Below are 21585 nucleotides of genomic sequence, written 5' to 3'. Positions count from 1 at the left end.
TCTTACGAATCGAACACCTAGAAGTATCTGATCCAGGCATTCTAAAAAAAATTATTTTTTTTTTTTAAATTTAAAATGTGAGTAGTGAGTAGACTACAAACTATATCCCCCCTTTTAAATTTTTTTTTTTTTTTTTTTATAAAGCCCTAAACAGCTTTTCTTCGACCTTGTGTCACAAAAACATGTGCTTTTCCAACTAAACAACTTTTCTTCGACCTAAAGTCACCTAACAAAATTTTTCTTCAGCCTTATGCCAGAAATCAAAAACTCCTATCCAAATTTAATGACTTCAATCCTTGCCACTGATTTCAGCAATCTCTAAATCTTCTTGGCCACTAGATTCCACCTCAGCACTTGGTGGTATTATGATGTATGTCCATTCCGGAGACTTATATTTCTGATTTGGCTTTATTACTCTTCTTGTTTTACGAGTAATTACTTCTATTTTCTTGTTTTTCTCTTCTTTTTTATCAGAATCACCTTCTTGACTTGATATCTCGTTGACCTGCTCTTTTGATTTTTTCACCAATTTGAACTTCAAATTGTCTTCAGGCCAAATATCCCCTTTTCTCAGGATTTTCTTCTTTGGCACGTTTTCGTTACTTTCAGCTTTCCAAGCTATTTTCTGAATTTTCTTATTTCAGAATCTTCATCACTTTCATCAGTGTCTGTATCTGAAACTTCAAATCTGTACCTTGGAACTTCTTTACTCAGCAGCTTCACTCCATTTGGAACAATATCCTTACTGGTACTTGGTAATTCTTCTTCTTCTTCAGAAATCACCTTCAGCTTCCCAGTTTCAGGCTTTTCACTCTTGTTCACAGAGTTACTCTTTTGCCTTTCAATACTCTGGCTCAGATTTTTGTTTTGTTCAGATTTTTCTGCTTCTTCTGAATCTCTTTTTTCTTCTAGAGACTCTTTTTCAAACAGATCATCATCAACACTTCGATCTCCAGTTTCGAAATTCAGATCTTCTTCATTCAAGTTCTGACTCTTTTGTAGATCTTTCAAATGTTGATTATTTCGCTGATCATCAGAATCAGGATCTTCTGGATCTCCTTCTGAATCTGAATCAGTTGTTGTATCACCGTCTTCATCAGGATTTTCAGGAGGTGGCACACGAATTGTATGGCTTGGATGAATCCACCTTTTTAACCCTTTGCATTTGATCGCATTTGTTGTAATTAGAATAACCTGTCTTGCTTTCTGCCACCTTGGGACTAAACAGTTTCTTCTTCGATGAACTTTGGTCCTTACCCAGTCTCCGGGTAACAAATCATGAGCTTGGACTTTCTCCTTAGAGATTACATCTGTTCCCACCTGATGAAATATAGAATTCACTACATCAGACAGGTTTTGGCAATATTCAATGATTGCACTATCATTAATACTCATTAGTTTGCCAACTGGAACAAATGCTGCCTCATCACTCTACCCATCACGATGTCATGTGGGCTAAGACCTGTCTTTTTCTCAGGAGTACTTCTTATTGACATTAGAACAAGTGGAAGTGCATCTGTCCACTTCACTCCTGTAGCAAGACAAATTTTTGAAATTCTGTTCTTAATTGTGCCATTAATCTGTTCAACAACTCCTGATGCTTCTGGTCTGTAAGCACAATGTAGCTTTTGCTCAATGTTTAAAGCTCCACAAATCAGTTTCATCAACCTATTTTCAAAATGGGTTCCACAATCACTTTCAATAGTCACTGGAAATCCGTACCTAGGTATGATCTCCCTTAAAAGTAATTTTGCCACAGTGACTGAGTCACAATGACGAGTTGGGAAAGCTTCCACCCATCTTGAAAACAGACAAACAAATACCAAAACATATTTTAGTCTGTTGTGCATTGGCATCTCAATAAAATCCATTTGTAATCTGGTAAAAGGACCACCCTCCCGTCCTATGGTTCCCGAACTTACAACAGTTTTTCTGTTAGGATTCATCTGTTGGCAGGTCAAGCATCTTTGGCAAAGAGACTCCGCAATTATTCTAAACTTTGTGTTAAACCATGTTTCTCTGAATAATCTTATCATGGAATCTCTTCCTAAATGTCCTGGACCATGATACATCCGTGCCATATCAGCAATCATGCAGTCCGGCATTACAGGCCTTCCATCTTTGTGTACCCAAATTCCATCTTCTTCTCTTGGTCTGCACTCACTTTTTAACCATGTGTTTTTCTCCTCCTCACTTGCCTCATCTTGTAAGTCTTTTACTTCCTGCCATGTTTCAACTACAGAAATTAGCATGAGAGAATTCATTGTGTGACTTTCGCCTTTTTCCAAGTGGATGTTGTTTTTAGCACAGTACTTTTCAATTTTATCTGCGTATGCATTTCCTTTAGTGATGTAATCATCACCTTTTTTATGAGCTGCACATTTAACTACAGCAATTTGTTCTGGTAACTGAATGCCATCAATCAATCTCCTAATCAAATTTGCATTTCTGATTGGTGTTCCTGCAGAAGTTAAATAACCTCTTTGGGACCACAGTTGTCCATAATCATGAACAACACCATAACCATATTGACTATCAGTCACTATGGTTACTCTTTTGCCTGCTGCTCTTTCACATGCTCGAATTAAGGCAATCAACTCTGCAATTTGTGCAGAACGAATTCCATCCAGAGGTGAACCTTCAACAACATCTGAGACTGTGCACACTGAATATGCTGCCCTTAGAATCCCTTCATCATTTCTCAAACAAGACCCATCTACAAAATAGATTATGTCTGATTCAGGTAAAGGAACATCTTTTATGTCCTGTCTTGGTTTTGTACAGTAATCTACAACATCTAGGCATTCATGATCAATGTCAATTTCATTACTTACCTCAGTAATAACTCCATCTGGTAATAGTGTGGAAGCATTCAAGTTCACACACCTTACAATTGATACATTGTCTGAGCCCAGAATTGTTTTTTCGTATTTTGTCAGTCTGCTACTTGTTAGATGCTGAGTCCTGCTTCTGGTAAGTAGAATCTCAACTGAATGAGGTACATATACTTTTACAGGAAACCCCATAATGATTCCTTCACTTTGATCAAGACTTACACTTGTTGCGGCCACTGCTTTTAAGCAACCTGGCAAAGCCTTTGCAACAGGATCCAAGACAGCCGAGAAATATGCAATTGGCTTTCTCAACTTACCATGTCTCTGTATCAAAACAGACAATGCACAACCCTCCCTTTCACTGCAGTAAAGTTCAAATTCTTTTTCATAATCTGGCATACCCAGGGCAGGAGCTTCACATAAGCTCTTTTTTAACTGCTCAAAAGCTTCCAGTTAAATTTTTGACAAGGTAATTGGATCTTTTACATCTGCTTTTGTTAATCTTTGCAAAGGTTTTGCAATTACTGAAAATCCACTAATCCATTGTCGACAGTAACCAACCATTCCCAGAAACATTCTCACCTGTCTCTGAGTTGTTGGTGGTTGAATTGCTCGAATCATTCTGATCCTCTCAACTGTCACTTTTCTTGTTCCCTTTGCAATTCTGTGACCAAGATATTTCACTTCTTGCTTACAAAATTGCAACTTTGCAAGTGACACTTTATGTCCTTCATCTGCCAAACGATTTAATAGGGTAATGGTATCAATAACACAATTTTCTCTTGTTTTGGCTGCCACAAGCAAATCATCGATGTACTGTACCAATGTGGAATTGCCAGGTAACACCAAATCTTCCAGGGATTTCTTTAACAACTGATTAAAGATAGATGGACTCTCAGTATACCCTTGAGGGATACAACACCATGCTAGGATCCTATTTTGGAATCTGAAAGCAAAATTTTGCTGGCTTTCTGGGTGTAAAGGAACAGTAAAGAAGGCGTTACACAAGTCAATGACCGTGTACCATTCTGCATCATGTGGAATTTGGTAAAGAATTACTGCAGGGTTTGGAACAATTGGACAACATGGAACAACAATCTGATTGATTTTTCTCAGATCCTGAACAATTCTATATGTTCCATTTGACTTTTTAATACCCATAATCGGTGAATTGCATGGGCTACTTTCAATTTCTTTTAGCACACCTTGATTTATGAATTTTTCAATCACTGGAATGACACCTTCAATTGTCTCTGCTTTCATTTTGTACTGAGGAACATTTGGAAAATCAATTCCCTGCTTAACAGTGATTTTTACTGGATCAATATTTTTCATAAGACCCATATCATTACCTGTTAGATCCCAAATTACTGGATTAACTGGCTTTTTGAGCTCTTCTGGCAAATCATTTTTATCAAATACAGGAAATAATGAATTTTTTTCTTCTTCAATCATTAGCATTGTCAATTTATAAAGCCCATCTTCTTCTGCTGTTTGCATTTCAATGCCATCAGGTGAGCAATATATTCTGCAATTCATCTTGCATAATATATCACGACCCAACAGATTCACAGGACTGCTGTCACAAACTAGAAATCTGTGTTTATCTTTGTAGTTCCCTATTTCCACTTTCACTGGTTCTGTCAAACTTGTTTTAATTTGCTGATTAGCTACACCTACAACTTGGATAGACTCACCAGAGAGAGGAAGGTTTTCTATTTCTACTGATCTAACAGTAGAACGGGTAGCACCTGTGTCCACAAGAAAAGTGATATCTTTGTCATTCACTTTGCCATTAACAAATGGACCAGACTGATCTACCCAAAGAGTGGGTCCAAGCACGCACTCTTCCTCCTCTCTCAGGCACCGTCATGAATAATCTTCTGAAGAATCACTTTCTCCTTTGTCTTTTAACCAAAATTGAGAGGCATTCGACATGTTAACTTTTGACACATTTTTGACTAAATTACTTCCACAGAAACCTGTTTCAGGAGAAAATCTCTGTGTGTTAGCACTACCAGGAAATGGTGCTTGAGGTATCTGACTCTGCTGAATTTGATTCTGCTGTACCTGATTCTGCTGCTGAAACTGGCTTTGCTGTATCTGGCTCTGCTGATTCGCTATCTGTCGCTGTAGCTGTCGCTGCTGACTTAACTCATTCAGCTGCTGTTGTAGCTGTTACTGTTGCTGCGGATTTAACTCACACTGCACCTGTGGATTCAATGAATTATTTTTAAAATTTCTGGAAGGGTTTTTACACTCTCGTTTCCAGTGTCCAATTTCGCCGCAATTAAAACATGGGAGCTTTTGTTTCAGTTCTTCAACATTTACATTAAATTTTGGCTTATTATTATTAAAATTCTTTTTGAATTTCCCTTGATTCTGCTACTGCATAGAAGCTAACTGCTGTTGTTGCTGTTCTGCTACCTTCACTTGTGCCCACATCGCCTTCTCCTTAAGATTTTTCTGCTTCATATCTATCTCATCACTGCAATATTTTGCCTTCCTTAGGATGTCATCAACTGAAAGTGCTTGCCAGCAGACAATTCCATTTCTAATCATGTCTCCAATTTCAGGTCTCAGGCCATATACAAATCTGTATATAAAGTGGCTCATGTCCTTTTCACTTAATTTTTCATAGCCACTGTACTGTTTAAAGACTAGCAGTAACCTTTCATAAAATGAATGAACTGATTCTTTTGGTTCCTGGTTTGTTCTATCAATTTTAACCCAATCCACTTTTGGGGGAATTTTCCCTTTCAACCAATAAATCACTTTATTATAAATGTCCATGACATCCTTTGCTGGTGCACCTGTAACCGGATCTCGAGGAGGTTCTTCTTTTGGCCAATCTATAGAAATCTTGCATTCTGTCCAAAGATCTGATGGGACAACAATGTCAAAGAATCCATCTAGATCAATCCACAGAACTTTTGATACCTTTATAAATCTGTCTACCTGACGATACCACTCCACTGGCTTTTCCCTCAACCTTGGAAAATCATTAGTAAACAGGAGAATATCCTGTCTGGACCAAGGAACATGCACATACCCTCCTCCAGCTATTTCCCTCATTGGAAATTCAGAAACTACATCTTTTCTTAAATTTTTATCCTGATCTTTCTTAGACCATTTCATTCTCCATTTACCTAATTCGCCTAATTTTCTGTGAAAACTTATTAATTCTTTTATATGTGTCATTCTTCCTGTTGCATTTAGATTGTCAATGTCTTTTTCAGAGAAATCCACTCTGTAATGTTTTTGCAAATGTTTCTGTTTACTTAAATCAATTTCTAATTCAGCAGCCATTTCTTCCAGTTGTTCATACCTGTTTTTTACTTTCCACTGAATACTCTTACAAATGAATAACAATTCATCATCCTGATACAATTTCAAATTGTCAGTACCAATTGTGCCAATGATCAATTCTTCCAGATCAGCTTTTAATTTAGCAACATCAAGTTTTTTATAATCAGGAACTTCATGGCTTATTCCATTTTGTGATAATTCTATTCTATCCAGACTTTTCTCAGACAGACCTGAATCTGAAACTGCCACTGATGGTACTTGTGAACTTGACAGATTTCCATTTAATGTTAAATTTGGCATCATAGAATTTTCTCTATGAATCTCTGAAAGTTCTGAATAAAATCTCTCAGCAACCTTTTGAATTTCTGCATTTAATGGAACTGTTAAAGCTGTTTGTCTATTGACTCCCTGATCAAAAACCGGTACAACAGGACCAATAGTAACTGGTACTGTCACTGCTTCCATGCCTTTTGTCAATTGTTGAATTAAATCTTCCTTTGCTTTATTATAATTAGAAATTTCTGGAATGTTAACAGGTATTCTCTCTTGATTTTTCACAAAATTATTTTCCTGTGGGACTCTGCTCTCTCTGTGTGTACTACAATTATTTATTGATCCTACTCTTTCAGGTAATTTAAAAAATCTGGGAGAACCTTCTTCAACTTCTCTAGGAGGTGCATTTGGAGACGTTTCTGTAGAAACTCTCGGGGTAGAATGAGAACCTGCTTGATAAGGTGGTGGTTTGCGTTTGGCTGCATAAATGTCTTCTAAAACTGCATCATCTAATTCCTCATCAATTCTCTTACCAGCTATTTTTTCTTGTAAATCCTCAGTAATCATTATTCTCACTGGATACAGACCATCATACATGTTTGCCTTTCTCCAGCGTTTTACTTTTTCCTCATGTGTTTCTCTATTTACAATATATTTTGAATATTTAGGTGCTGAACACTTGCTTTCGCGTTCAAGTTCCATCATCTCAACCTCCCATTCAACTAAGGCTTCAAATTGTGTAGGTCTTGGCTTTGGCATAAGATCCATCATCTTTTTCCTTAAATTTTGTAAAAAATTTTAATTAAATGACCCATCTTCTGGCCAGGCTAATACACCATCATTTCTAGTATAATGCATCCAATTATCAATCCAAATTACAGTATGATAGCCATATTCACCTTCCATATAGGCTGCCGGTGTTTTGTACTTATGAAGTAATTTACCACCACGCGTTTCAATTTTTTTGTCAGGCTTAAAATAATTTTTCACCTTTTGAAACCAAGAAGGCTTCTTCTCATAATCATCCCAATAACTCATGTTTATGATACAATGCTATTCTGTTAAAGAGGTTTTAACTGTTATTACTGTTATAAATTTTATTTAAATTGCAATTTTAATGATAACTATTTATTATTTACTTTTTATTTACTAAGCTCTAATTACCTTTGCTGTTATTTATTAATTAGGATAGCTGCTTGCTGTAATATTTAATACTTTATAGAAAATCCACTTTTTAATGTTATGGCTAAAATTAGAAATAATCAATTATTAAATTAAAGCTCTGGGCATTACCAGCGTAGAAAATAAAACATTCGACAAAAAGTAAACAATGTGCATCAGCACAAGTGTTTTAGCCAATCAGCGTGTGGCTGCACAGCGTTCAGCCAACCACAGTGTCTGTCTGAGCCTTAACCAATCCGGTCGCGGCCCTTCTATGACACTGCGCCATCTGAGCCAATCAGGATACGGCTCTTCTCGAGCAACAACAAACAAACCTCCCTCAACCAAGCCTCCTAATGAAATTTTAAATTCAGGAAGCGTAGCGCGATTTCACTATCGCTTCAGAGCCAGCGCCCATCACTATAGCCAGCGCACAACAAAACACGAAGCTCTGACCAATCAGGTCGTGGCTCCTCACACGTGACTGCACACGTCACAGCCAGCTCCTCCGTGACACTCGGGACCTGCTCAACTCAATTGGAAAACCTCGCCCAATCAGAGCGCGGCTCACGGTGCCTCAACCAATAAGGTCGCGGTCCTTGTGTAACACTACGCATCAATAGCTAATGGGTGCGTGACCTTTCTATGACGCGCCGGGACCTCAACAGAGATCCGCCTCTATGTCTCCCTCTACATGCGCTCCTCTCAACTCGCGCAACACCCGAAGATGCCGAGACAGAAGCAACAAATCAATACGGGAACCTTCAGATACAATTCTAGATCTCGCCCAATTACACAGAGCTTCGCCCAATCAGAGCGCGGTTCCGTGTATGACGCGTCGGCCTTTTATCCAATGACAGCGCGGCGGCTGACGTAACAGCCGCTGCAGCTGACAGCTCTCCTACTCGCTCCTTAGCAGCCCCCCTCCTTCACAAAATGCTCCGCACTCTAGGACAATGCAATTTCAACGATAACCAAAGCAGCTGGTTTAATCTATTACTCAGAATACAATTTATCAATAACATGTCAAAATTAATCACAGCACAGCGCTCCAGGCAGTCAATCAGCGCGCTGTCCCTGTAAACTCAGCCAATTACCACACGGCTGTAGCTAATTTTGTCACTACTGTTGCTATAGTCTCTCCTCGCACAAGGCTCACTCGCCACATACGATATGCAAATAATCAGTAAGTGTGATCTATGAGCAGAACCCAAAACGGGGGAACATCCGCAAAGTCAGGAATCACTTTAAACTATTAATCACACCTTAGCCAATGAGAGCACTGCTTTGCTCTAACATTCCAGGCATATTAATCAATCAGAGCGCGGCAGACTCTGACGTATACAGAAGCTGCGGCTGCAGGCTCTCCCCACACGCTCTCACTCCTAAATCAGCCCCTCCCTCACAATTTTCGATCAGGGCACTTTTCAATGATTTTAAATAGCGCGCAATGCTTTTTGAAGGTATTTAAATAGCGCAAAACACCTTTAAATGCCTTTACTTTACCCAGAAGGGTTTAAAACATTTTTTCAATTACTTATAAAAAACGCAATTAATAACTACATAAAAGGAAACCATTTGTCTGTTTCTCTAAACAAAGAGATAGTTTTACACATTCATTCAAGTATTCATAGCGTGGAATAGACAACGCTATTCTCACAGAATAGTCTCAATTGCCAATAGAATAATTCTTACCCTACCCTTCTAACAAATCTCAATCATTCACGCACTTCCAGACAGAAAACCCTGATCATACATACACAAATTCTTGGCAGGACTTAAACCAACCACAGAAAACGTCAGGCGTTGATAAGAATAGACGACACTATCTCACCCTTCTCTCAAGCTTGGATAAATCCTACTACTCTTTTCACAAAAAGTTTTAAAACAGGCTCACCAGGTCCCTCTGCTTAATGCTACAATTTCATAGGCAATCCTCACTATACATTCAACCAATCAATCTAAGGTCCCTAAACTTGTGTTGTACGTCCACAACACGTGATATATTCTATACCACAATTTTGAAACAGACAAATGCACTGTGGAACTCTTCTAGCTACACTACTCTTGCCATGGCAAACCAGGAATTTTTCACAGCTGGAAAAACCCTTAAAGATTACATACTACATATAACAATCTGACAAAATCAAAAACTTAACATTTGTTAAACCTTAATCCTATGACTTATACTAACATGTATGTGTCATGCATGTAACATGTATGTCAAAAACAACATATAAACCGTCCTCTGCTACCAAATATGGTTCCAGCGCTCTAACAGAAATTCTTTATAAATGATGTCACAATCTACTATTACACTTACCAATCAAAACCAGGCCCATAAGAAACAACAGAGCAGCTGAAACATTGAGGCGAATGGATCTGATATGTTGTTATTAAACTCTTTTCAATAAACAAGACCAGCTTGTCATTTTATAGTTTATTTTAAAATTCTTAAAATTGCATAAACTTTATTAGTTCTTTATTAATATCAAACATTTAATTGTAATAAGTATGCTTTATTGCATTAATCATTAGTTCAAATTCTGGCAGTTCAACATTGTATGAAATAATGAATTTAAAGAAAACATAGCTCTAAACCCTAAGTTAGCTTTCTGACCTGAAAAGGAAAATAATGAATAAACAGTTGAATGCTTACAAGTCCATGGAAAATCGAACAGCACTTCGCCCTCAGGAAACAGTCAGCCCCGATCCCTTCAAGAGGCCAATTTTTATACCCTATTTGCTTGCTAATCTAACTAAAATATAATTCTTTCTGAAAGTTCAGCACTCTGATTGGTTGCTGTCTGTCAGACAACCAAAACCACCTCGTCCAGGGTGTAAGAGTCACCATACTATTGTTCATTGACATAGAGTGACATCAGCTTCCGAGTGTCTTTGCAACAAATTAAAAAAGTTGCTTCTCTGACTTCCACCAGAGCTCAGCAAAATCATCCCTGCCATTTCCTCGGCCTTGAGAAAAGAACATCCAGAGCAGTTCGTGAACAAGTTCCATTGTTAGAGGAGCCACAGTTTTTTCTTTTAAATGTCAGAGCCACAGTCTTTTCAACGAAATAAGCAAAACAAAACTCTCCATGGAAAGTTTCCAAGATGACTGCACTTGGCTCCAACTCTGCTCACCTACAGGCTGACCAACTTTTCTTCAGAACCAGAACCAAAGCTAGGCCTCAAACCACATTTAGGCCTAATATTTAAACAAACACAAAAATAGTGATTAATTCAGGTAAAACAAACCCTTCTGTTACCCACCCTTCCCTGCTAGTGATTAACCCATTAATAAATGACAACTAGCAGAAGCAAACAAATAAAGCGGCACATAAAATAACTACCATTCTTCATATAGTCCAGCTTTATAAATCTGAAAGAATTAAAAGATAATTAAATGTTTTACAGACAGGCAATCACAACATAAGACAAACATATAAGCACATATAATGAAGCACATGCCTTGAATGATCAGCCGCATATTAATAGTGACAAAGACAATAGGACAAACATGACAAACAAAACAATATTAATCATATGTTACAAAACAGACTTGCAAATGCAACAAGAGCACATGTTATTAGTTCCCGCGTGTTCATGTGTGGTGCAAACTTAATCTAGGTTGGATTAATCAAACAAATCATGCAACAATTCATTAATTGATTAGTTCATGTTATAGGGAATTGAATCGACAAGTCAGAATAAAATATTTTCTGAAGCTCGCTTCATCAGTATAAAGGAGCTTTATTTATCACGTCTGTTCAGTACCTCGTCCCTACTCTAACTGCCTGCCTAGCCCGTCCGTGGCTCCTCCCATTCCTGTTCCTAGCTCCACCCTCCAAACACTAGACTGCATTGCACAGTGTTACAAATGATACCTCTCCTGACTTACTACGTGCTCGGGGCTGAGATAGCCCCCTGAGCACATAGAAAGTGAAACTGAAATGTTCAGTTTCGGTGTCTGTGCAATGACGTCAACATGATCTGCGCGCTGATCGTCCTTGCACAGAAACCAGAGGAACAGCTTTGGGAACTGGGGAAGGTTTTCCCTAGCTCCTATGGCAGCTGGGGGTGAAAGGGAATCTCTCTGGTGCCCGCACATCCAATGTACATGAGCACTGGTGCGTCAGACGGTCCCCAGCCGTCCGACGCACCAAAGGGGTTAATGTTTGTGTATGCTTTTTCAGAATCTCTTCCGCATATGAAAGAAATCATACTCCTCCCTCAAGATTTTCCTTAGACCGAGCACTTTCCACTTAGCGTGACACACCAATCACGGACAGTGCGCTTCAGTGTAATCATACACTTCCCTAAAGTGTTGTTTCTCAACAAGTAATCTGTTTGTGGGAGCTTGTCTTTATTATTGCTTCCTTCCACCCGTCTCCGCAACCACGTCCCACAACACTGCTTGCTCGCTCCCACCACCCTTCCCAGGCTAAACATCCCATACGGTGGTGTGCCTCTCCTAACCAAGTCTATCGTAAATGCCTCACGCCTCAACCCTTCAGTTCATCACACTCCAGGGTGATCAATGTGTTTATTTGATGAAAACGAGAGTTTCATCTTCTTCCTCAGAAATAGACTGCAACAGCTACAGAGCTCTGTGGCAATGTGAACCAAAACTATTTTCTATTACAAATGTTTTATGTATGCCGTTTGTTTCTCCTTCATGTCGTCTATAATTTTAATAAAGCTTTATTGGCAAGAACTACAACCAATGGCGGCTGGTATCTATGGGTGAGCAGGCAAATTGGTGGGTGCACACGCAAATAAAAAAATTCAAACTTACCGGAAATTAGAGGATACGACGTCCTTCTCATGCCGAATCTCTTCTCCTGCGACTGCAGTGCGGGCCTCAACAAACTCACATGACCAATCCTGGCATTGCTCGCATGCTGTTAACCAGCATATGATATGAGAGCAGAGCCCTGAATGGAGGGAGTGGCCTCTCTCAGTGCTCCCTAGGGCACTGGAGGTCTGCAGTTGCTCTCCATTCAGCTGTCTTAAGACAGGTGAGTAGAGAGGTTTAAAGTGTGCATGTCTAGCTGGCCGTCGCAAGACGGCCGGCCAAAGAGACATGCACACTTTGAACAGTGCGCAGGCAGCCCTCTGCCCACAACTCTGCTGCTACTCAGCAGGCCCTACCTCTGCCCTGACACTCGACACTGGACCGGCTGATGAATAATAAAATGGTAAAACATTACCATTTTATTTTTAATCTCTGGGGCTTTGGGGGAAATTTAAGTGGGGCGACGCTCCTCAACTCCAATTGGGTAGCCACCCCTGACTACAAATGCACAGGTTTTGAAACAAGTCTTTCCCCTCCCTCACCTCTTTCACATTCTTTACCTTCTCCCAGGCCCGCTGTCCCTTCCCCTTCTCCCCCTCCTCTCTGCCTAGGTCACCCAGCACCCCTCATGGCCGTCCTAAGACATCTTCAAATGAGCACCAGTCTGTGAGGCAAGGGAGAAGAGCTGCTCACCTGATGGGCGACCCAGTGGAACATTTCGGTTGCAGTCTGTACGTCTGTTGCGCCTCTTGCGTACACTTGTTGCTGTTTCCCTTTTTACCCCAGCTTCCTTTACCTTCTGTTGCAGCATTAATTTAACTCTTTGTAGATTGTGCAATCACGTTATCTTCGGGTGCCTCACCCAACACTTTATCACATGTTTTCATTTAGATGCGACTATATGGCCACTTCTGTGAGCCTTTTTTTTCTAAATAACGATTTGCTTTCTGTATTCAAAGCAGGCTAAATTTTTGTTTGATTATATTGTGCCCAAAACACGCTCACAGCTAACTTGAACTTTCTAAAAGATGTAATATCTTTAATGAGTCCGTGCTCATGCTGGGTGTGGGAATTTTGGTCTGATATGTATTGTGCTTAAAAAACAGTCATTCATGTTACAGCACACAGCCTATAAATCGGATATAATCCTATTTGAAAGAGACATTGTGTTCTTTCTATGTCTGGAGTTCTGTTTATGGAACTGGGTGGGGACTAGAAGGAGCAAATGGTGCAGAGCACATGTAGAGGAAGAAGGGTTATGTACAGCAAGGACAGCTGCATTTAAAGAACAAATAATGGTTCCAGGTTCCGCTCCCAAAACACCAAACGTTTGGCAAATTTTGGCTTCAGCAAACATCTCAAATTAGGAATAGGCAGGGTCGACACAGCCCTTCATCCTGCTAATGCTAATAATGGAATTACATTTAGCTGTTTGAATTCTGACTTTTCTGTATGCTGTATAAATGGTCGGTACCATGGATTACTATAGAGCACAACCACCCGTGGCATGCCTAACTGCCACTCCATAACATGCAATCCCACTCCACACAATACCAAAATACGACATAATTACTATTCACATAATTCCACTGCACAACTCCACTCCACACAATTCCACGCCGTACAATGCCACCAGTAACAATTCTAATCCAACTCACACAATTCCACTCCACACCACATACATCCATTCCACTCCATAACACATAGGTAATAATGTGCAAGAACGACAAAAAACTACACTTTGTGCTCATTACCTGCTTGTTTGTAATATTGTTGTCAACGATTGCGCTTGTTATTGCTTTTTTGTTGTCCCGCTCTCCTGACTTTAGCTTCAGTTCTTGCGTGTGACGCACAGTTATTTAACGTTAATAACTTAATGGCCGTGCATCCTAACAAGTTCTCGTTTAGTGGTTGCAGTGGTATCTACAAGTGCCTCGACCCACTGTCCCCTGCCACCAGTTTGCTGCCACAGAACTAGTCCATGATAAATATCCGCTAGAGTGTAAAAATATAGATATAAATATATATAAATATATAGATATAAATATGGATCACAAAAATAGTGAAATTCAATGGAAAGGATCCTATCAATGTCAGCAACTCAATTTTCTAAAAGAGACATATTATAGAAAATTGTGCAAATCCTCACTGGTATTGAGACCATTGGGTGTATTCGTGTCTAGTTATAAAATGAACTTTGACTCCAACCGATGTAACCGTTTCTCTCTATTGCCAGCTCTTCTTTGGGCTGGTACCGTGCCAATCACATAATATTTGATTCAACTGAGATTGTTATCATGCATGTCTTTAAAATGGCGCACCACCATATAAGATGAATCCGAGTTGACAATAGCTCTGAGATGCTGCAGAATCCTCACTTTCACCTGCAGCTTGCTACTGCCCAGGTAACGCAGTCTACAGGTGCACTCGAGGACATAAACAGCAAACTCAGTTCTACAGTTGTAGAATCCCTTTAGTTTAACATGTTTGGAACTAAATGCTGACATAGAGTTTGAAACATTGACCCTAAATTGGCACGCACGACATAAACTACATTTGTGAAAGCCTTTTTTGGGAGAGAGCCAGTTAGTCTTTATATCTATTTCGGGGCTACTTTTAACCGATGACTTCCTCATTCAGGCAGCTCTCCCAAAAGTCAGAGTGGGCTTAATTGGAAGGATTTGGCCCAAAGTTATTTCTGTTAAAACAATGGGACATTGCTTATTGATAATTGTTCTGATGTTCTTTTTCTGTCGCCTGAACGTGGTAATAAGCCCGACACCAGTATCTTCACCTTCTCTACTGATGCTACTGCACTGTCATGGGGTATCTAACATGTCAGTCTGAAAGAGCCTTTCTTCTCTGGTTTTAATATTGGCTTTTTTTCCTGGCCTACTCAAAATTGTATTCCTGTTATATCCTCATTGCAAAAATCTGATTTTGGCTTCTTGCGGACAATGGGCTAGATCTTTTTTGAGCTGCATATCCTATATATTTTCAAGAATTCCCCATAGGGGATACTATTGATCAGACGTCTAGGATGAAAGCTCGAAGCATGTAAGATCGAGTTTCCTGCTGTACTTTTATGGTATAAACAAGATTCCAATTTATTGTTCTCGACATACACATGCCCATCTAAAAAATCAATAGCCTGTTTGTCTATATGGGCAGTAAATTCCAAATTCAGTTTGTTCATATTGATACGTCTCACAAAAGCCTCAGCATTCTCCTTCGTTCCTTTCCAAATTATGAAAAGGCATCAATGTAACGTAACCAACTGACCACATGTTTATCCCAATTAGACCGGTGGCCCACCAATAGAACCTGCTCCTCCCACCAGTTCACATTTAAACACATGTAGCTGGGGGAGAAGCAGGCTCCCATGGCAACACCCCGAAGCTGCTCGAACACATAATTTCCAAATAAGAAAAAGTTATTTTTGAGACACCAATTGATCACACTTAAGAGCATTTTCCTGTGGGTAAATAATGTAATCGATCTATTATTCAAATAATATTCAACTGTCCTTAAACCATCCCTGTGATCTACACTAGTATTTAGGGAGGTAATGTCCAAAGTCATAAGTATGTATTTATCAGACCAGGATATACCATTCAGCTTTTTTGGAAAATCACTGGTGTCTTTGATGTAGGATGCTATCACCCCTACAAATTCTTGAAGGAAAAAAATCCATGTATTGTGAAATGTTCTCAAATAGGCCATTTCTTGCTGATATAATCGCTTGTGGGATGGGGTGGCTGACTTATTTTGAAGTATTTGATAAGTTTGAGTTTTCTCATAAAGTTGAACACAACGATTCCCGTCTGACTATAATTGAAATTATTCTCCAGGCAAAATGTGAGACTTAGTGCAAGGAGCTGAATTTCTGCTTGATTAAGTTCAATATCTGACAGATTAATGACAGTGTTGTCATTGTCATATTTTTTCTTCTCCATCTGTTGCTTTGTTGCTTCTTGTTTTTTGCACTTCAAGAGTTTCCTCCTGCACCGTTGTCTTTGATTTCTTTTTTGCCTTGTGAGTAATTTGGATTCCACAGTCTTAATATTTGTCGGCGGTCCCGCCTTAAAAAATCAAGCTCTTCCACGAGTGTTAGGTTTCCCAAATCTTCACCTCAATTGCCAATAGCTGTTATCCCATCTTCCGAATCCGTTTCACTTGGTAATAAACTTGTGTCTGATACCGAAGCTGTTTCAACTATCTGAATACTGATTCTTTCATTCTGCCTCCTTATGTTTGAATTGGAAAATCGTTGCCGTTTGATTGAATTAAATTGCCTGGAAAAGTAAATATTTGGCCAGTTTCATAAGCAATTTATCTCTTGCAAATTTGTATGCTTTCCTTGTCTTGATAATATCTTCTTGTTTTTAGAGCCTATCCTTAATTTCCCTCAGGCTCTTAGAAATCAATTAGTTTTTGTTCAGATTTATCCAAGTCATTATTGATGAGGTCAATTTCCTTCAGGATTGCCTCGTGATTGATTTCAGCATATTTGCTCAATATTAGTACCAATCACATTGAAAACTGGGTTCTAACATTATGCGTAAACCACATGGTTTCCGACCAACTTCCTGATATTTCTGTAATGACTTCTTCTCCCACCATTTTGTCATTTCGCTTTTCACATTTCTTGCTTGAGCTCTAAGCAGTGTTCTAACATCCTTGCTGACAGTGGAGTTCATAGATCCTTCATTTCTTACATTATCTGTAATAGTAGGCAAATATTTGAAAATCTCTTCCGCCGCCGCTTCCCTTTTTTGTTGTGCATCCTCAGGCATATCAGTAGCATATTGCTGTGGCTTGCAGGACTAACGGATATCGTATCCTTCGTCCATATGCACCTGACCGCATCTCCCCACCTGTCTATTGTTCAGGCTTATCGTGTGTAATGCTCTGTCTCACGGGTCCTCTGACTCGCGATTCTTCACCGTCACTGCGTGCTGAAAAGTATCCTTTCTGACAGGGGGCCAAAGCGGACTCACTCCTTCCAGAGGCTACACCTTGCCTTGGCTGTGCACCTCTCGACCTGCATCCGTTGAGGGGGTCCGTGAAACAGAAGCAGCCATCTTCCGTATAGATGATTGCGAAACAATCCCAATTGCATAAACTTCGAAAGAAGCAGGCACGGACTCCCAAGGTTGCGGTGCAAAAATGGGTTTCATGAATTAATACTTGATTATGTCCATGACGCGCTTCAGCCACGACAAATGGCCTTGATCACGGTGGAGAATCATATAAAATTTAAAGCCCTCTGCTGTATGTGTAAAATCAAAACTGGAGTGGCTCCCATTTACTTACAAAAGCTAGTTCAGCAATACCAACCCCCGCGTCTTCTGCGCTCTACCCACCAGATAAGGTTCTCAGTACTGAAATTCAATTACTTCTGCATGCCCGGTCGGTCCTTCTCTTATTTAGAACCTACCTTGTGGAACTCTTTACCGGTCTTACTATGTAAGGTAATCGTCTATGGCTTATTCCGCAAAAACTTAAAGACTTGGCTCTTCAATTCTTAGACCTCTCTGCTAGTTCTCTGTTGTCCTATCTGACCAGAGTCCGGGTAACCCCTTGGGTAGCTGTGTGCCTTAGAAATTCAGCTTCATTTCAATTCAATTCAATTAAATGTCCTGGAGGTGGGCACCCTGGGACATTGCTGGAGCTGGCCATGGGGGTCCCCAGGGCCATGGAGGGGTCCTAGAGGGAGGGGCCAAGCGGCGTCCCTCCCATCCACTTTGTAGCCCGGGGAGGTGGTGGTCCCCAGGGCTGCGTGGGGGCCGCATGGCTCCTCGCATTACAATACATCAGCGCCAGGAGGTGGCGGTCCCCAAGGGCGGTCAGGGGCTGAAGACCCCCACGCATGTTCCAATTTTGCCCCAGGGAGGTGGTGGTCCTCTAGGCAGCTGGTGGCATGGCCCTCCGCATTTTAATGTATTAGCCCCGGGGATGTGGCGGTCACCGGGGCTACGTTGGGGGGTTGGAGCCCCCATGCATTCTATTTTGTGTACAGCCCTTGGGAGGTGGTGGTCCCTGGGGCAGCAGGGGCACGTGTCCCCCACATTTTAATGTTCATCCCCAGGGAGGTGGTGGTCCCTGGGGCTGCATGCGGGGGCTGGAGCCCGATAGCTGTCCCTGGGTCTCCCCCGCATTATTAATTCAATTGCCCCCCGGACCTGGCCCACCTAAAGCCCCAATTAAATGAAGTGCGGAAGAACGCGCTTTGTTTAAAATAAAATCTGTGGGATTTGCAGATCCAACGCGACTCCTGTCGAAAGAATGTAAAAAAACTATTTTGGGGGCTTAGGAGTCCCTGTAGGACACCTTGAACAGGCCTAGGGCATCAGGGTGTTTCTACCCTGCCCCCATTTCTTGTTTTTTAACCTTTTTTCTTGTGACTCAGTTCAATCGAGTCACAAGATGGCTGCCAACACTTCCTGGTTTGAAAGTGTTGGCAGCCAATCAGATCTCAGGCACGAAATCTGCAGGGTTCGCGAATCCACTGCAGCCACAATTGTATATCTGAGAAATGTTTACATTTCTCAGAAACTACTGGACAGATTTACCCCCATTTAAAAAGAAGAGTGCTTTCTGGACAAAGAGCTACCCTTTTCCCAAATTTGGTATAATTCCGTTCAGCAGTTCAAGCTATAGCTGTGTCTAAAGTGTCCTATGGAAACTAACATGGAGAAAAAGCATTTTGGGACACCCCCTTTCTCTCTGCCCCTGCTTGACGAATCACCCCAAAGCTTTTAACACAGTTGCTGAAGTGAGTGGTGTAATAGAAAATTTTGTGAAGATTCTTCAAATGACCCCAAAGATATTGGGCAATGAAAATGTGCTTTTCCTATAGAAACAAGGTCTTAACTATACCTACCTACCTGCAACCGCATATACATATATATATATAACACATTTGTCATGTTCGCACTGCTGCACTTTAAAGGCAATAAATAAAAAAGATATAACAACGAGAACCTGTGGCGCTTCCTTCCTTCCTGAAGTTGGGACGAGAGTAATTGCTTGTGAATTTGCGGGTTTGATCAGAAGTGCTGGATGGAATATATATATCGACTAGTTTGTGCATGGAAAGTGTTGGTGTGATCCATCAAACATAGGCCTAGAAAAAAGACCAGTCCCAAAACGCAAAATCCCCATGCATTTTCCATAGACCTCTTTAAGAAGTGCCACAGCAAAAACTGCTGAACAGAATTACACTCAATATGGCAAGTAGCTAGATCTTGGTCTGCATATTGTGCTTTTTGTGATCTGGCATAAATCAGTTCAATAGTTTTTGAGAAATTAAGGTTGAAAAAAATATAGATATCTGGACGGTTGAGTACGCAAGAGGCTTGTGAGAGGTCCTCAAGAGCACCAATTTATAAATGGAGCCCTGTCATTGGTTGACCGGTCCAATTTTCCTTCGCCTTCTTGATCCTGTTGGAGCGAGCACTCTTGATTGTCTGGTTGTTGGGGATTTAGAAATGAAATGGCCAGCATTACTGTTTACTGTGAAAAATTGCAGGTGTTGTGGAAATGAAGCAAAAAAGTATATAAGGGGGCAGGAGAAAGGTATCCAGTCCACCTAGAGTTTGACAGGATGCCTCTAAGGAATACCTAGTGTTATGAAAGTAAATGTATATTGTTTAAAAAAATATTTACGACCTCACTGGACTCGGGTGGGTTCATGAAAAGTAAAATAGAAGTAGGTTAGTTATCAGTACACTCTACTAGGAGAAACGCATCTTGTCACCCTAGTTATTGAGAGGAAGGGTGTCAGGCAAGTAATGTGATTAATAAAATGTTTATGATATTTTCTTTTAAATGTTGCGATCTCGTGGGACTCTACCGGGATTGTGAAAAATAAAAAGGAGAAGGCGATTTCTGAATACACTCTGGTATGCACACTTGTCCCTGTATAACGCAGTCTAAGTGGAGCTGTTGTCAAAGGTTAATTATCACCCCATCACCTTGGACAGAGTTGTGAGCAACACCCTTCTACATACACTTGGTGCTCAGGGGATAGCTGTCAGTGGAGAAGATGGTCCATACATATAGCCTATTTCGCACATCCATCATTCCGTTGAGAGGTCTCAGCAGAGAGGCTCATCTCTCTCCACACTCTATTACGCTCTCCCATCATCCTAGGGAAAGGTGTTAACTAAGTGGTCAGTACCTCTCTTCAGCTTACTATGCACACCTGTCATCCAAGAGAGAAGTCTCAGCGTAGAGGCTAGTGTCTCCCCAGACACTACTTTATACACCTATCATCCAAGAGAGGGGTCTCAGTGAAGAAGCCAGTCTCTCCTCACACCATATTACTTACAGCTGTTATCCAAGAGAGGGTCCCAGCAGATTGGCCTGTCCCTCCCCAGACCCTACTATAGACACCTGTCATCCAATAGAGAGGTCTCAGTGGAGACGCCAGTCTCTCCTCACATCCTATTATATACAGCCGTCATCCAAGATAGGAGTCTCAGTGAAGAGGCCTGTCCCTCCCCTCACTGTACTATGCACACACATCATCCAAAGAGAGGTCTCAGTGGCGAGGCCACTCTCTTCCCTCACACTACTACACACACTCAGCATCTATACACACAATAATCGTCCAAGAGGGACATCACAGCAAAGAGGCCAGTCCCTCCCTACACCTTACTATGCACACAAGTCATCCAAGAGACAAGACTCACATAAAAGGCCACTCCATCTGTACACCCTACTATGCACACCTGTAACCTTGGAAAGGATTGTCAGCGAAGAGGCCAGTATATTCCCACACCCTACTGCGCATACCCGTCAACCAGGAGGGGTCTCAGTAGAGGGCAAGTTCCTCCCTAAACCAGAGTGTGCACTTTTGTCATCCAAGAGAGAGGTCACAGCTTAGATGCCAGTCCCTCCCCACACCCTGCTACTACCTATCATCCAAAAGCAGGGTCTCAGTAGAGAGGTTAGTCCCTCCACACACGCTACTATGCGCACCTGTCATCCTGTCATCCAGGAGTGGGTTTTCAGTGGTAAGACAATTCCTTCCCTGCACACGACTACACATGCTTTTAACTCTGTGGAGGGGTGTTAGTAGATAGGTCAGTCTAACCATACACCCTACTAAGTACTCCTATCAGCTCAGAGAGTGGTGTTAGTGATGAGGCTAGTCTCTCTCCATACCCTACCGCACACTGTAGTATGGACACCCATCATTGAAGA

This window comes from Lissotriton helveticus, chromosome 3_1, assembly GCF_964261635.1.
Source record: "Lissotriton helveticus chromosome 3_1, aLisHel1.1, whole genome shotgun sequence".
In the NCBI taxonomy this organism is placed as follows: domain Eukaryota; kingdom Metazoa; phylum Chordata; class Amphibia; order Caudata; family Salamandridae; genus Lissotriton; species Lissotriton helveticus.
This window is presented reverse-complemented; position numbering follows the sequence as displayed.